General features: G+C 41.4%; 1 long non-coding RNA gene across 1 annotated transcript; it reads left to right on the forward strand.

Annotated features, from left to right (window-relative positions):
* The first annotated feature begins 6,159 nt into the window (after positions 1 to 6,159).
* Positions 6,160 to 10,015, forward strand: LOC112562154. Its single transcript, XR_003098798.1, has 3 exons — positions 6,160 to 6,210; positions 8,993 to 9,106; positions 9,496 to 10,015. It is a non-coding gene; the product is annotated as an uncharacterized LOC112562154 (long non-coding RNA).
* The last annotated feature ends 1,523 nt before the right edge of the window (positions 10,016 to 11,538 follow it).

Genomic DNA, 11,538 nt, shown 5'->3' on the forward strand with positions numbered 1-11,538 from the left:
TGATGTCATTTTCTCTCTGTGGCCGCCCTTAGGCGCTCGCTGCCTTGCATGCAGGGCAAACCCGGTGGTTGGGGGAGGATGGGATCCTGGAGAGTTAGACGTCCTGATGAGATTGCGAATCATCAACCAATACACCTCCTTTGGCCATAGGCATTTCTATCTAGATGGGCCGGTTTGGTGTGAGCCCCAACAACCAATCAACCGGCTGGTTGTGTATGCCCTAAGCTGTTGCCATAGAGGCGTGGCTAGGGTCAATCTGATCGTTGCAGTACTTGGAAAGCGCCAGAGATATATTCCTGGTATCCACGCGTGTGAACTGTGAAAGCACCTAAAGTAGTAGCAGCTTGTTCACATCCAACTTGATTGACTTGTGGTGGATGGAGTGTAAGGAGCAACTGTAATCCTTCATAATCATTGCAACCATACACACAAAAAAAAATATCTAGGAAAACACACCAGAAGAGGAGACAATCTTGCAGACAGCGCAGGCTGCAGTGAGAGAATTGGCATAAGAACCAAGAATGCTGAGTGAGTGATCCTTGTCCGTGAGCGCTGCAGAACGGCCCAGCCCTTTTATCTAATCTCTTCTAATCAAACATAAACTCCCGTGTCATACTAACAGTTTTATCTTCTATCTTAACGTCTGTAATGGCCCAGCTCTCTTCCCCTTGTTGTTACTGAGTGCGTCGGATGGCCGGCAACATTAAGCGGCGAATTAGCGCCTGTCACCAATACAGTGAAGGTTGGCTGCCCTGAGTCACAATTTCTGCGATACTCGGGCAACAGCTGGATCTTTCTCTGCCACGTGTCATCTGGGTTCCACAGGGCTGGTCTGCGTTTGCCGTAATAATAGCCTATCAGCTGACGTGACACGGCGTAAAACACAATTGGGTCCCCCTCCTGCCCCTTGTGTCTTATGTCTTCCCATTGTTATTGCCATTTTCCTTATTTTTTCCCTCTGTGCCTCCTGATAGGCCCTGCATTGTGATAATCGTGTACAGGAGAGATGGGATCTCTGCGAGGTTGAGGTCCCCTGACGCGATTAGTGATAGCCATCATATTAACACCTTCTTTGGCCCGGACGTCTCTAGTGGAGTCGAACTTGAAGAATTCCGATGCTGTAGCATCTCGTTTCTCGCCTTACATATAAATAGCACTACAGAGACATCTCTACCTCTTTATTCTTAAAGGTATCTAAGTTTTACGTCAGCGACTCGCAGAACAGAGTTGCCCTTCAGAGGGACCTGCTCTTCTAGTGCTCACACCTTTTGTTAATCATATACCACATTCCTCTATCAGGGCTGTTGCTAGCACGGGTTGACCCAAGAGACAGAAGACTATCACTGTAGTAGCTTGTGTCTAAATCTTTCTTAACGCCAACAGCATCGTTTGAGGGTCTTCTGACCCAACTTCCTGCCTCCCATCCTTTTTTGGGGAACTTTAGACGGGCACACCGACTTGACACGAGGAGCAGTGTTTTTTTATGGAAAACAGTGTTCACTCTACCTTTTGAATAGACAGTTCTAACACTTTATGTCGTCCAGAACAGTAAACCAGGGATGGCAAGCAACTTTAATCCTGTACGATCAGCTAGGAACAGCTACCTTTATTTCAAAATGTATGCCGGCTACACTAACAGCTACAATTTTTACCAAAAGTATAGCCAGGCTACTTTTGGCTACTTTATAAGTAGCCAGCTTCTTTGGACTACTTTTAAAAGGGTGGTGTTATAAAAAGTTAGCTGTAGCCAGCAATGGCTGTAAGGCAACATACACAAACATCAAGAGTACACACAAAACATATTACAATTGCCTAACACAAGAACTGGTTGTTTTATATACATTGGACCTTTATTCTCTGATCTGAGACCACCAAACTCATATTAACAACAAAATGCAAAGGTATTAAAACAACCTTTTAAGACTTAGTGTGGTAATGTGTGAATAGCTGGTTAAAACGCAAATCATCTATGCTTTCCAGTCCTTCAAGGAAATTGAACTTGACCAGAACATTTGGCCCGAAGTGCTCTGGCACCCTAGTGCGCCAGCTTTGTCATGCAAGTAAGTACCTGCCCCCAGACTGAACAGATCTCCTCAACGCGCAGCACTGCTTGGCAAAACTTGCCTTTCGATGAGCAGATCCAGCAATTGCATGATGCATACATGCTCCACATTCTCAATTCACCCAACAATTTTTCTCTTCAGCTCAGCAACATCTAATTCCTAGAAACACAATGCACAATAGCAATTTAGAGCACATGAAAATAATAATGAGGTATCTGTGACCAGAACAAAGATTATTAATGTGGATCACATCACCCTACTTAAAATAAAGGACCTAGTTAAACAACAAAAAAAAAGGGGAAGAAAACAAAGAAAAAAAAACAAAAACAGTATAAAACTTAACCTTCCAACATTTGGTTCGCCCGTATTTTCCTGCCTGCGATCTAACTGCCCGGTTTCCGCAACTTTCTTAAGCATGAAAGTATAGCCAGCTATCTGCTGACTGTGCGCAAAAAAATGTAAAGAATTGTCAAGTAATAGCTCCCGAAAATTGATGGGTAACGTCCATTATCGTTACTCTCAAGAAAAAAAATACTGACAAATCGCTTGCCGCCATATGGACGACACAAGTACTTGCGAGTTAACTGAGCCATGCGAGCACCACGTGGGTGTTCTTGGTCACAACACCGAGCACGTTGAGAGCAAGTGGCTGCGTCGTCTTGCTGACAAGCGGTCGAAATGAATAGGTCGTAGAACAAGTAGCCAACTAACTTTTGAACGCGACTACTTCTAAATAGAGCTGCGGCTATACAAAATACTTTTATTTTAGACCGGCCGTAACGATTTTGTAGTAATGTAGTGACACGGCTACAGTAGACGCTACAGCTAGCTTCCCATCCTGAAGGCAGTAACACAGTGCAAGCAGAATCGCAGGTAATCACAGTGAAGTCAGCCAGCACAGGGTTAATAGATTATATAACTGGCTGATAACATGACGAAACCTGTGCGCATTGACGACCACTTTTTCATACATTTAAACTTTTTGAACATGTCTGAGCAGGACGTAATCTATATGAGGTAACGAATCTTAAGGCAGATTGCTGCCTTCTAAGACCCTATGCTCCCACACCGGGCTCCTTCGAAGTTCTAGTTTTTAATTTGCAGGTAAAGATCTTGGCAATGATTCCACGTAGTGCATCACTACTAACTTTTCACCTCAATTTTAAATGAAATCGCCATCAACACAGGATTCGTCTGCAAGCAGCCTCTTGTAATAGCGCGTCACAATGCCCTTGGTAATACAGAGGGCAGTAGAATGGCCACAACCACACTTGGAAAAGAAGGGTCCGCCAGCACCATTGCCTCTGACCAACCCCACATCCTGAAAAGGTGAATTAAAGTTATTAAACGTAAATAGAGCCTCATCGCCTCGTTATACTAGGTTTAAACAGGCAAGAACACCTTGCTCATAGCAGAGTTATGAATATAGTCAGCACTAAGTCCTTCACATCATCCACTTCCCCAAGCGGTGATGGGCGTAATGCCATGAGCGAAGCACTTGTGCGGAAAGGGAAAGGGTCAATCGAAGAATGTCAATAAGGCATCTGCAGGTTTGAGCAATTTCTGTCTCACAAGCATGAATGTCTAATTCCTTAATCATCGACCACATGCTCAGCAAGTTCCTCCTCTTCGCGCAGTAAACTTTCCAGATTCCAATGCTTGAAAATCTGTAATCAGAATCTTCTGCTACGTGAAACATTGTTATCCCGATAACTCGCAAAAGTTACGATCCTACCCTTTCTGTCTCTGCAACTCGCAGCAGGCCCCTTCAGAAGTGCAAGGATCTGCACGGGCCGACAATCATTTTCTACTCAAAACTACTGACTCATCTTCCCACAGGTCTCTCTCCTTCTCTCGTCCGCTCTCCTTCTAGACCAGTTGTCTCAAACTCATATTAGCTGGGGCCGGCCGTGGAAAGTAACAAGCCAGTCAGCGGGCGCACACGAAAATGGAAAATGTTTTTTACATATAAATTTTACGAAAACTATGTCACTGCAGTTAAATGCAATAAAAAAAGTTTTATAATTATTAATAACATTAGTGTAGTTTATTAACCATGCACAGGCAGTTAGATTGTATTGAAATAAGTACCGTTGTCTCTGTCACTAATAACGGGGTAATTTTCACTGCGGGAATTAACACGCAAGCACAACATACATATACACCGCGGACGTGGCCGAGGGCCGCACAAAAATGTTTCGCGGGCGCATTCGGCCCGTCGGGCCGCGTGTTGAGACCCCTGTTCTAGACATCGTTTAACTTTATATGGGTGTCCGGCTGTTTCCGGAGAGAGGCAGTTGTGGTGCCCATCCCCAAACCTGGCAAGATCTCGATCCCAACTCGTACCGTCCTATCGCTCTTAGTAGTTGTCTGCGCAAAACTCTTGAACTCATGGTGAATGCACAGCTCACCTGGCATCTATCAAATCTCAAGTCTCCTCTTCAGCCTGCAGTGTGGCTTCAGAAAAAGCACAGCACCTTGGACCATTTGGTCCGTTTGAAACTTTTGTCAGGGATGAATTTGTCGACAAAGAACATGTTTTAGGTGGGTTTTTTTTGTATTTGGTGAGGCTACAACGTTAACCTGGAAGCAAGGTATATCTGTTGACCTTCTTGCCCTTGGCTTCCGGGACCCTATGCACTCTTCATCAAGAATTTTCTTTCGCATCACCTCTTTCAAGTGCAAGTTGGGTCTAACCATGTACTGATCCTCAGGAACAGGAATGGGTGTCCCTCAGGAGCAGCATTCTTTCTCCAACTCTTTTCAGCATCAAAATAGATTCAATCTGAAATCTGTCCAGGTTGGAGGCCTTAATTATATGTGGATGACTTTGCTCGCGCTGCATTCGAGGCAATCCTGACCATGCCTCAAAAGCCAGCTACAAACTGTGCGCAACGCTGTACAAAGGTGGGTGACCTATAAGTCAGTATGCGCATCCACTTTTGCAAACTGAGAGGTTAATTTCCAAACCCATCTACTATTCTGTCAATGGCACGGTATCTCAAGTGGTCCAGAAAGTAAAATTTGTTGGGGGTCATCTTTGACCATAAACTGTCTTTTCTACCTCATATCAGATCTCTACCCCTTTCTTGTCAGAAAGGCTGGACATTCTCAGAGTAGTTGGCCTTGTCAGCTGGGGGCAGACTGCACGGTCCTGCTTCGTCTGTATCGTGTCCTGGTCCGCTCCAAGCTAGACTATGGATCCATCATCTATTGTTCTCCTTGAGAGTTCTACCTCAAAATTCTCAATCATATTTCACCATCAAGGGCTCCACATGTTTGGGTGCCTCTGCACCATCCTGGCAAATTACATCTCGCTGATATCAGACTATAAACCTATCTTCTTGACCGTACATTCAGTCCCTATGGCAACACCTGGGAAACTCAGGGCCAAAATAAATTATATATGCCACCCTTCCCTATCTTTCCGACCACCTATCTTCATGCCATCCTGCTGTAATGCGGGAGGGGTGGATCCTTACTAGATTAAAAGTTAGGACACACCTATGCCATGCAAGGACACTCTTACAAGGTTAACTACACCACCAGTTTGTCCATGGTGTAAAGGAAGTTTTAGTGTGATACATGTTTCGATTGATTGTCCTGGCTCCAAAGTATCCACTGGCAGTTTTTTTACAGCAAATTCTTTGTTTTCTTTGTTCATTTCCATCCATTGACAAGCAATCTTTACATTTTTAAGGAGGGATAGGATTCTAACCATCAGATTTAAGAATTTTTATGTCCTGATAAATGTTATTTGGTTTTTTTTGGGATTGTTGGGGCTTTTGCACAAACTATATGTATGTGATTGTTAATACATTTCCTGTCACTTTTTTCAGTGACCTTTGTCTTGAATAATTTATAACGTTTATATTTTTCAGTTGTTTAGATGAAAGAAGTGAGATGTTTTTTGCAAAACCAGTGTGGGTTTGCAGGTGGATTCATATGTGTGTGTACTTATGTGATAAGTTGATGAGATCATTTTGTTAACAGCCTGTGTATTGTATTATTGTGTACTTCTGTATCTGTAATAAGTTGGTGAGCGGCGAGAAGATCAACTTGTTAACAGTCCTGTGTATTGTTGCTGCCAGCATCAACATGGGCCTTTGCTCTCTACTTTTTCTTTCACCATCTGTCATCTTGGAAGGTAAGAAAATTACAGACCTCTTCCTCTATTTGTGTACATGTATTTAAAATTGTAATAGCTTAATGTAAAAATTTGATTTTTTAATAAACATAAACATCCTGGAGGTTCAGCTTGAACAGTGTGCAGATGTACACAGTATGTCTGATCTTAAACAAATGACCACACAGGGTTAAATGGCTGTCTCCTTCAACTTACAATGTGACCATTTTGTTTCGAAACTTGTGGAGCGTGTCGTTGCTCAGCAGTTGACATTCCACCTGGACCGCTACAGCTTATTGGATAAATTCCAGTCGGCGTATAGACCCAAGCACAGCTGTGAGACAGCCCTTCTGCGTCTTATGAACGATCTTCTGTGCAGTGCGGATGCTGGGAAAGTGATCTTGTGGTCCTCCTTGATCTGAGTGCGGCCTTCGATGTCATTGATCACTCCCTCTAACTAACTCGTCTCCAGATGGAGGTGGGCATTGGTGGTTCCGCCTTGCAGTGGTTCCATTCCTACCTCAGTGATCGCACACAAAGGGTGATGGTCAATCAAGCTTCTTCAGTGACAGTTCCACTGCTGTGCGGTGTCCCGCAGGGCTCTGTTTTGGGCCCGGTTCTATTTCTATTTACACATCTCAGCTGGTCCTCTCATTGAGAAGCATAATGTGAACGTAAGATGTTTGCAGATGACACTGAACTCTATTTTTCATTTAGTACTGACAGTGAGTCGGTGCGTGAGGCGTTGTGCTGTAGAAGATTGTTGCTTAGAGGTCAAGTCATGGATGCTGAGGAATAAACTCAAGCTTAATGATGAGAAGACAGAGGCGATGCTATGTGGTTCAAGCTTAGCCTTAGTAAAGTCTCTCTAGACTCCATCCAAGTGGGTCAAGCTAGAATTCCTCTCTCCCAGCTCCGTACGGAACCTTGGACTCTATGTTGACAAATCATTCTAAACTATGTCTGATCATGTCAGTTCTGTAGTCAAGGCGTGTTATTTCCATATCCGCACTCTTGGACGACTCCGACCCAGCTTAATAAGAAGACTGCAAATGCAGTTGCTGTGTCCCTCATCGGTTCTACATTAGACTATGCCAACAGCTGCTCTGGGGGATTTCAAAGAGCGAGTTGTCGAGGCTACAGGAGTGCAGAATACGGCTGCGAGGATAGTGGCAGGAAAGAAAACAACTGACCATATTACTCCTGTACTTCGTGACCTACATTGGCTTCCTGTGGAGAAGCGAATTGAGCATAAATTGTTAACCTTAACCTATGGCTGTCTTCACGACTTGCGCCTGCCTATCTGCAAGAACTCATTCGCTGTTACCAACCCCAGCGGAACCTTCGTTCAGCAGCACACTTCAGACTTGAACGACCGAGTGTTCAGTCAGGGAATGCTAATAAGAAGACTGCGGGTTTCAGATCCTTCTCCAATGTAGCCCCGCTTTTGTGGAACTCGCTTCCCCTCTCGACCAAGGAGTCTGATAGTATTGGATCTTTCAAGAAACATCTGAAGACTCACTTGTTTAAACTTTTTTGAAGTTTTCATTTGACCTGCAGTTTGGTGGCTGCTGGGATTACCGCGCATTGAGCGCATCTTTGTGATGCGGATACTGGCGCGCTATAAAACTACATCATCATCATCATCATCACCATAGGAACTGCTCAACTACCAATGATATCTAATGGTTGGGATGATTTGCTGCAGGGTGCGAGTTTTGCAAGTCATCAGCTTCCAGGTCTGGCATGTATCCTTGCTAGGGAGAGAAGCTAGATACGTGACTTGCCACCACGAAATGATTCTTAATTTGCACAGAGCAGTTTAGTCATAGCAGCCCAGAAAAGGGACTATAGAGTCGACACTGTGCCAACTTTAGTATCAAAAGAAAGATCAAAACTTGAACACTTTAAAAATACACAATTTCCAAAATCTCAAATTTCCAACAACTCATTCTGTAGGGGTGAGTCACATATTACAGTGCCGGAGTAGGGCAGTACATACAAGCTTTTGTAGCAAATCTAGCATGTGCTGTTTTACACTTTTCTCTTGTACCAAACGTAAATTGGCATAAATGTTGTTTCATTCATTGTGTTTTACTTAATGCTACATTGGACAGTATACATCAAATTTATAAACATGATGGCTTAACCTTTTAGGCTGCCAGCTGAATGTAGGAATTGGTCCTAGCAGTCTGTGCCACAGTTGCCATTTGCTTTGTGGACTGTTCACCCATGCTGTGTAGCTTTGCCAAGCGTAGCCTCAGTGGCTGTTTTAAGCTTCAGCTATCCACTCTCCTATGGTCATATCGTCAAGTAAAGTTAAAGAAAAAATAAAATTTTGAAGTAAACTCTTCATCATCAAGACTTAATGATCCTTTCCATCTTCCTCTTTGCCATGGCTTTGAGAATAGTATAAAACTGGTCATCAGTTGACATAATGGCCTTCGAAGAATATGCTCGGTGAGTAATCAGGGGGAGGGAACTAACCAAGTAAGCTAAATCTCTGTTTTGAATTTGTTTTTAGCAAGGACATTTTCATTGGTGGTATAGTAACTCCTATGGTCATGTCCTCACATCAGCATAGAAAAAAAATATTTTAAACATTTTAGTTATTTAGCAGCATTAGCTTTTTGGGAAGAATTTCTTGTGCTGGCAAAAACTTTAGTATTCTTTATCAGTTGCAAATTAAAAAAAAATTGTCTGTTCTTTCTTAGTTTATGTCAGTTTAGTACTATCAATCACTAGCTTTTAAACTGTTAGAATTTCAGATGTCTCTAGCTTAGAGACTAACGTACAATTTCAGATGTCGCCAGCTCTGTCCCGGGAAAAAAATCGACCATGTGTGCTTCTGGATTTCTATGATGCCCACGATGTATGGCATTTCCTGTCTGCTATCAGCATGTTCTTTTCTTTCCTGGTAAGGAGAGTGAGTAGCTAGTGAGGAAAGATTTAATTGGGGAACACATTTGGGACAGTGTTGGTACAGTGTTGGTAGACTACCTAAAGACACACCATTTAATATCCTTGCTTTGGTAACACACTACACAAGGAAGGGTCAAGAGGAACTCAATATTGATGAATAGGAATATTATTACCATTTTACAAGTTGAATGGAACCAAAAAAAATTTAAGCATGATAATTGGTTTAAGAGAAATATCAAATTTATTTGTGATGTGAAAACATTAAATTCATATCCTACATTCTGTTCCCCACTATAACTGCATCCTACTTCTGTTCCCACTATAATTGTATCATACATTCTTCTCCACACTATAATTGTATCATATGGAATATTTTTTATGCAGATCTTGCTGACTTTAGATGACGACATAACTCTACAGCCTCGAAACAAAATCCCTGTCTTCTGAGATTACTTGGTGCCTGGCTGGATAAACACATTGTACATGTGTGTTTCGACAAGGATAAGGAATGTCTGAGAGTTTGTGTATATGTGGGTGGTGAAGAAGTGGTGTGCCATGGACTGGTTATGCATATGTTGAAAGTTGAGATACATACAGCTACTGTTAACTTAAGCTATTTTTTTTATTTGTATTTTATATTTCATTTTAAAGGATGTAAATTGAATCCTTTAAAAGAGCATGTTACTCATACTAAGTGCATGCAACTTTGGAAATCTTTGAAAGATGTAATGTCCCCTTCTCTCTTGTTAAAGTTTGCCCCGATATTCAACCTTGCATAATCTACTCTGTGGCACTATATAATCTATATCAGTTTATCAGATTGTCATCAGTGCCACAGAGTAGAGAATGATATTCTCCTCCTGAAGAATTTCTCTTAACATTTTTAACTTCATTTGGTATTTCCTTGTGGTAAGACATTCTAACTCTACATGGCAGACTCACAGATCTTGAAGGTATAGTTTTGATCTTAGTTTGTTATCAGCTTGACAGTTTTCATTCTGCTCTACATGGTAGGTTCATAGATCTTTGAAGATATATCTTTGATCCCAGTTTGTTATCACCTTGATATAGTCTTTATTCGGTGATGCCTAATAGTGATGTTGACTCTGGTTAAATGCAGACCTTTATGCAATGTTACTGTACTGCAAAACAGTGGAATTTTCTATCCTTCCATGTTTGCATCTATCTACCTACCATCAAATTCTTTAAATGTGCACCAAAAACACATCTGTTCCATGGGCATTACTCCTTACACCAATCAGCATATTCATCAATAGTTATGATTATAGTCATTTGACTAGTCCACCTGCACATTTTCCTCTGCAGATTTATGACACTTTCCATCTTTATTATTTTCTTTATGCCTTATGCCTTATTATTTGCTCCCTGATTCCTCTTTGGATCTTTATGTTTGTCTTTTATTACTTATATGCATAGTTGTTTCTCCTTTCATCCTTCATACCCTATCCATGTCTCCTACTTATGCCCTTAGAGCATGCTTCTTTGTGTGATTATGTGCTAGGTAAATCACAGGTTTTATTACTTTAACTATTATTATAAAATGACTGATTGTGTTGTTGACGTTTTGTTTTCAGTGTTACACATTTGTATTTTTCTGGGGGTTTTTTGTGTACCTTTTGGGGTGGGATATTAGGGAGGAATTGGAGAGATTTGTTTTCTTTTGCCATCCTAACCATGGCTTGATTTTCTGCTGTTTTTATAGGTGTCATCTTTTTCAAAAAAACAAAAACAACTACAGATAATATATTTTACTTTTACTTTTTCCGCATTCACAAGTGGTGCTCAGAAATAATATGCTGCTGATGTTATACTGCAGCCACAGGTCGAATGTGTGGTGGTGGGAGTTAGATGTTGATTAGACTGTTATTCCATCATAAAGTTTCAGAGAAACTTCTTGTTGGATGAATGAACTATATAAATATTCATACTTGTTGCTGGTGGTGCTACACAGCAGAAAAGTTGTAATACTGAGTGCATGTAGACATTCTGTGATGCTGTAAATTCATCATGTACCCATGGATATGTGTGTTTACATGCATTCTCACAAGCTTTTGTGCATCTGCATATTTGTGCACAAAGACACACAAAAAGTAGTCTGTATCTTTTTTTTTTGGCTACATATTGTTGAAGATAATGTGGTAGATGTCAAGCAGTCTAATAGATATCTAACAATAAAGACAGATAATTTTATATTTTCTGCCCATGTCTTCCAATGATATTAAATTTCATTCCTCTGTGTGTGTATGAGAGAGAGAAAGAGAGAAGTTGATGTACATAGATCTTCATGGACCTATAATATTCACATGTATTTAAAATATGTCAAAAATGTTTGAAAGACTGTTTTCTACCTAACATTTAAACAAAAATATGTAGGACTGGTGAGTTGCTGAACAAGATGTAAAAAAA

The sequence above is a fragment of the Pomacea canaliculata genome, linkage group LG4 (assembly GCF_003073045.1).
Source record: "Pomacea canaliculata isolate SZHN2017 linkage group LG4, ASM307304v1, whole genome shotgun sequence".
NCBI lineage: Eukaryota > Metazoa > Mollusca > Gastropoda > Architaenioglossa > Ampullariidae > Pomacea > Pomacea canaliculata.